At 52.0% G+C, this 5981-nt stretch overlaps 1 long non-coding RNA gene across 1 annotated transcript in view; it reads left to right on the top strand.

The window, feature by feature from the left end:
- The window catches only part of LOC115949164, a 3733-nt gene extending 2645 nt beyond the window's left edge, over positions 1–1088 (top strand). The window contains exons 2-3 of the long non-coding RNA XR_004082773.1: positions 123–199; positions 1029–1088. This is a non-coding gene — a long non-coding RNA (uncharacterized LOC115949164). The remainder of the gene's footprint in view (positions 1–122; positions 200–1028) is intronic.
- Positions 1089–5981: the final 4893 nt, after the last annotated feature.

Raw genomic sequence — 5981 nt, 5'->3', positions numbered from 1 at the left:
CTTTTCCCCCCTTTTTTTCCTTTCCCCCTTTTCCCCCTTTTTCCTCCCTTTTTCCTCCCTTTTTCCCCTTTTATTCCCTTTTTTTCCCCATTTCCCACGCCTCATTCCCATTTTTCCCCCAGCTCCACAGGAAGATCTCTCCCAACTCCTGGAACAGCACCGGGACCTCCAGGCACAGCTGCAGCACCTGCACACCCAGGTACCCCAAAACCAGCCCGAACCCCCCTTTCCCATCTTGGGATTTTTGGGATTTTGGGGATTTTTGGGATTTTGGGGATTAAGCCCCACCCACAATGTCCCAGAGCTCAGTGTGGGATTTTTCACGGATTTTCCGTGGATTTTTCATTAATTTTTCGCTGATTTCTCACATATTTTTTGTGGATTTTTCATGGATTTTTCATGGATTTTTCGTGGATTTTTCATGGATTTTTCATGGATTTTCTCCCAAATTTTTTGCTGATTTTTTGCAGATTTTTTGCTGATTTTTCGTTGATTTTTCATGGATTTTTTCACGGATTTTCTCCCGTATTTTTCACAGACTTTTCACTAAATTTTCCACAAAATTTCCCACAAAAATTTTCACAAAATTTTTGTGGATTTCTCATGGATTTTCCTCCTGGATTTCGTCCGGATTTTTTGTGAATTCTTCACAGATTTGTCCCGGATTTTCTCCCAGATTTTCTCCCAGATTTTCACTGATTTTTCACTGATTTTTTTCCCGTTTTTCCCCCAGATTTCTCCCGGATTTTTCACTGAGTTTTCACTGATCTTTAACGGATTTGTCACAGATTATCTCCCAAATTTCTCCTGGATTTCTCCCTGATTATTCACGGATTTTTCATTACATTTTCACTGATTTTTTGAGGATCTGTCACAGATTTTCTCCCAGATTTTCTCCCGGTTTTTTTCGCAGATTTTCGCGGATTTCTCATGGATTTTTCACTTATTTTCCCCCGGATTTTCTCCCGGATTTTCTCCCGGATATTTCCCAGATTTCTCACGTATTTTCTTGTATTTTCCCGGCACAGCTGGAGCTGGAGCGGGAGGAGCAGCAGCGCCTTCGGGCGGCGCGCCCCTGCCCGCCAGCCAGAGGGCACTGAGGTCCTTCAAGAGAGGTCAGCAGCGTCCCCGTGTCCCCTCCAGTGCCACCAGTGCCACCGGTGCCACCCCAAACCAACGGCCCCAGTGCCCGTGGTGGCATCACCTTCATTTCCCCCTTTTCCCCCTCATTTTCGCCTCCTTTTCCCCTTTTTTCTCCTTTTTTCCACCTTTTCCCCACCCTTCTTCCCTCCCTTTTCCACCCCTTTTCCACTCCTATTTTCCACCCCATTTCCCACCCGTTTTCCCACTTTTCCCATCTTTTTTCCCCTCCTTTCCCACCCCCATTTCCCACCCGGTTTCCCACTTTTCCCATCATTTTCCCCTCCTTTCCCACCCTTTTCCCCCCTTTCCCTCCACCTCATTTCCCTTTCATTTCCCACCCTTTTCCCTCCCATTTCCCAAACCTTTCCCACATTTTTCTTCCACTTTCCCCCCTTTTCCTCCCCCATTTTCCACCCTCTTTCTGCCCTTTCCCCCCCTTTTTTCCCCATTTCCCACCCCGCATTCCCCCTTTTCCCACGCCCTTTCCCACCCTTCATTTCCTCTCTTTCCCACCCCATTTCCCACCTCTCCTTTCCCCTCTCTTCCCACTTTTTCCTCCCCCATTTCCCACCTTTTCCTCCCCCCTTTTCCCCCCATTTCCCAAACTTTTCCCACCCTTTTCCCACCCTTTATCATGCCTTATTTCTCCTTTTTCCCACCCTTTTTTAAACTTTTCCCACCCTTTTTTAATATTTTCCCTCTCCTTTCCTGCCTTTTCTTCCCCCATTTCCCACCCTTTTCCCGCTCCTTTTCCCCCCATTTCCCACCCTTCATTTCACCCTTTTCCCACCTTTCCCTCCCCCCCCTTTTCCTACAATTTTCCAACCCTTTTTCCCCCCATTTCCCACCCCTCATTTCCTCTCTTTTCCACCCCATTTTCCACCCCTCATTTCCCCTCTTTCCCACCTTTTCCTCCCCCTTTTCCCACCTTTTCCTCCCCCTTTTCCCACCCTTTTTCCCCCATTTCCCACCCCTCATTTCCTCTCTTTTCCACCCCATTTTCCACCCCTCATTTCCCCTCTTTCCCACCTTTTCCTCCCCCTTTTCCCACCTTTTCCTCCCCCTTTTCCCACCCTTTTTCCCCCATTTCCCACCCCTCATTTCCTCTCTTTTCCACCCCATTTTCCACCCCTCATTTCCCCTCTTTCCCACCTTTTCCTCCCCCTTTTCCCACCTTTTCCTCCCCCTTTTCCCACCCTTTTTCCCCCATTTCCCACCCCTCATTTCCTCTCTTTTCCACCCCATTTTCCACCCCTCATTTCCCCTCTTTCCCACCTTTTCCTCCCCCTTTTCCCACCTTTTCCTCCCCCTTTTCCCACCCTTTTTCCCCCATTTCCCACCCCTCATTTCCTCTCTTTTCCACCCCATTTTCCACCCCTCATTTCCCCTCTTTCCCACCTTTTCCTCCCCCTTTTCCCACCTTTTCCTCCCCCTTTTCCCACCCTTTTTCCCCCATTTCCCACCCCTCATTTCCTCTCTTTTCCACCCCATTTTCCACCCCTCATTTCCCCTCTTTCCCACCTTTTCCTCCCCCTTTTCCCACCTTTTCCTCCCCCTTTTCCCACCCTTTTTCCCCCATTTCCCACCCCTCATTTCCTCTCTTTTCCACCCCATTTTCCACCCCTCATTTCCCCTCTTTCCCACCTTTTCCTCCCCCTTTTCCCACCTTTTCCTCCCCCTTTTCCCACCCTTTTTCCCCCATTTCCCACCCCTCATTTCCTCTCTTTTCCACCCCATTTTCCACCCCTCATTTCCCCTCTTTCCCACCTTTTCCTCCCCCTTTTCCCACCTTTTCCTCCCCCTTTTCCCACCCTTTTTCCCCCATTTCCCACCCCTCATTTCCTCTCTTTTCCACCCCATTTTCCACCCCTCATTTCCCCTCTTTCCCACCTTTTCCTCCCCCTTTTCCCACCCTTTTTCCCCCATTTCCCACCCCTCATTTCCCCCTTTTCCCACCTTTCCTTCCCCCTTTTCCTACACTTTTCCAACCCTTTTTCCCCCCATTTCCCACTCCTTTTTTACCCACCCCTTTTCCCTCCCATTTCCCAAATCTTTTCCCCCAATTTCCCTCCCTTTTCCCCCCTTTTCCGCGGTGCCACCCCACTGTCCCCACAGTGTCCCAGATTGTCACCCAGGATTACTGCCAGGCCCTGGAGCAGCTGGAGCTGGAGCAGGACCTGCGCTGCCACGCCGAGGCCTTCGCCCACCAGGTGCCACCGAGGCCTTGGGGACACCGCGGGGGGTGGCACGGAGGTGACAGTGGGGTCACCCATCCCGAGGGAATGGGGTGATCCCAAGGGAATGGGACAATCCTGGGATCCTCCCACCACGGTTTCCCAGGATGGAGCCACCAGCCCCTCTAGAAGGTGACACCGAGGTGACACTGAGGGGTCGGGGACACCGCTGAGGGTGGCACGGAGGTGACAATGGGGTCACCCATCCCGAGGGAATGGGGTGATCCCAAGGGAATGGGACAATCCTGGGATCCTCCCACCACGGTTTCCCAGGATGGAGCCACCAGCCCCTCTAGAAGGTGACACCGAGGTGACACTGAGGGGTCGGGGACACCGCTGAGGGTGGCACGGAGGTGACAATGGGGTCACCCATCCCGAGGGAATGGGGTGATCCCAAGGGAATGGGACAATCCTGGGATCCTCCCACCACGGTTTCCCAGGATGGAGCCACCAGCCCCTCCAGAAGGTGACACCGAGGTGACACTGAGGGGTCGGGGACACCACTGAGGGTGGCACGGAGGTGACAATGGGGTCACCCATCCCGAGGGAATGGGGTGATCCCGAGGGAATGGGACAATCCTGGGATTCTCCCGCTGTGGTTTCCCGGGATGGAGCCGGGTGGGATTCACTGCCAGCCCCTCCAGAGGGTGACATCGAGGTGACAGGGAGGTGACACCAAGGTGACATCCGCGCTCCCAGATGCTGGTCCAGCAGAAGGAGGCGAAGCGCCAGAGCTCCATCCTGCTGAGGAGCGCCGCGCCCAATTCCCAAATCCTGGAAGCGTTCCAGGAACTGGAAAAGCTCAGCCGGGAGCTGGAGGAGACGCGGCAGGAACGGCGCCAGCGGGTGAGGGAATGTCCCCAAGCTTGGGGACATGGCGGGGAGGGGACAGCAGGGTCCAGATCGCACCCCTCCATTCCCATCATTCCATGGAGTGTTGCTTTTCCATGGATTTCCCTCTGTGGATTTCCACCATGGATTTCCCACAGTGGATGTCCTTCCATGGATCTCCCACCACAGATTTCCCACCGTGGATTTCTATCCATGGATTTCCCACCATGAATTTTCCACTATGGATTTCCCACCACAGATTTCCCACCATGGATTTCCATCCATGCATTTCCCACCATGGATTTCCTCCCATGGATTTCCATCCGTGGATATCAAACCAAGGATTTCCTTCCATGGATTTCTTTCCATGGATTTCCCACCACGGATTTCCCTCCCTGGATTTCCTCCCATGGATTTCCCTCCATGGATTTCTTTCCATGCATTTCCCACCACAGATCTCTGTCCATGGATTTCCCTCCATGGATTTCCCACCATGGATTTCCATCCCTGGATTTTCTCCCATGGGTCTCCCTCCATGGATTTCCCACCACAGATTTCCATCCATGGATTTCCCTCCATGGATTTCCCACCACGGATTTCCCACCATGGATTTCCATCCCTGGATTTCATTCCATGGATTTCCCTCTGTGGATTTCCACCATGGATTGCCTTCCACGAATTTCCCACCATGGATTTCCCACCATGGATTTCCATCCCTGGATTTCATTCCATGGATTTCCCTCCATGGATCTCCTTCCATGCATTTCCCACCATGGATTTCCCACCATGGATTTCCTTCCCTGGATTTCCCACCATGGATTTCGTTCCCTGGATTTCCTTCCATGGATTTCCTCCCATGGATTTCCCTCCATGGATTTCTTTCCATGCATTTCCCACCACAGATCTCCGTCCATGGATTTCCCTCCCATGGATTTCCCTCCCATGGATTTCCCCCCATGGATTTCCCACCATGGATTTTCCTCCAGGGATTATCCTCCACGGATTTCCACCGTGGATTTCCCGCCTGATCTTCTTCCATGGATTTCCCACCATGGATTTTCCACCAGAGATTTCCCTCCATGGATTTCCCACCACGGATTTCCTTACGTGAATTTCCCACCATGGATTTCCCTCCATGGATCCCTTCCCTGGATTTCCCTCCCTGGATTTCCCACCATGGATTTCCATCCGTGGATTTCCCACCATGCATTTCCCTCCATGGATCCCTTCCCTGGATTTCCCAAGGCCTTGATGGAACCTCATCGCTCAGCGAGCGCAGATTTGCCCTAAAACGCGACGGGAGTTTTTCCCCAGATTCCCGATTTTAGGCTCGGGGGAGCGTCGCCGTCCTTGGGATTTTCCCAGATCCCGGAATTCCCGCATTCCGCAGGAGGAGGAGCTGGAGCAGGAGCGGGAGGAGAAGCGGGAGCTGAGGGAGAGGCTGGAAGGGCTGGAGAAGGAAGGTGGGAACGTCCGCATGGAATTCCAGAGGGATTCCAGGGGGATTCCAGAAAATTCCAAAGAATTCCAGGGGGGATTTAAAAAAAAAAAAAAAATTCCAGGGGGATTTTAGAGGATTCCAGGAAAAAATCCACGGGGATTCCAGAAGATTCCAGGTGGATTCCAAAGAATTCCAGAGGGATTTTAGAGGATTTCAGAAGGATTCCAGAACATTCCAGAGGGGTTCCAGATTATTCCTGAGGGGGTTCCAGGAGAATTCCAGAAGTTTCCGGGGGGATTCCAGATGGATTCCAAAGAATCCCAGAAGGTTCT

This window comes from Geospiza fortis, unplaced genomic scaffold (assembly GCF_000277835.1).
Source record: "Geospiza fortis unplaced genomic scaffold, GeoFor_1.0 scaffold611, whole genome shotgun sequence".
Lineage (NCBI taxonomy): Eukaryota > Metazoa > Chordata > Aves > Passeriformes > Thraupidae > Geospiza > Geospiza fortis.
Note: the sequence above shows the minus strand (reverse complement) of the source record. Positions and strands in the feature narration are given on the sequence as shown.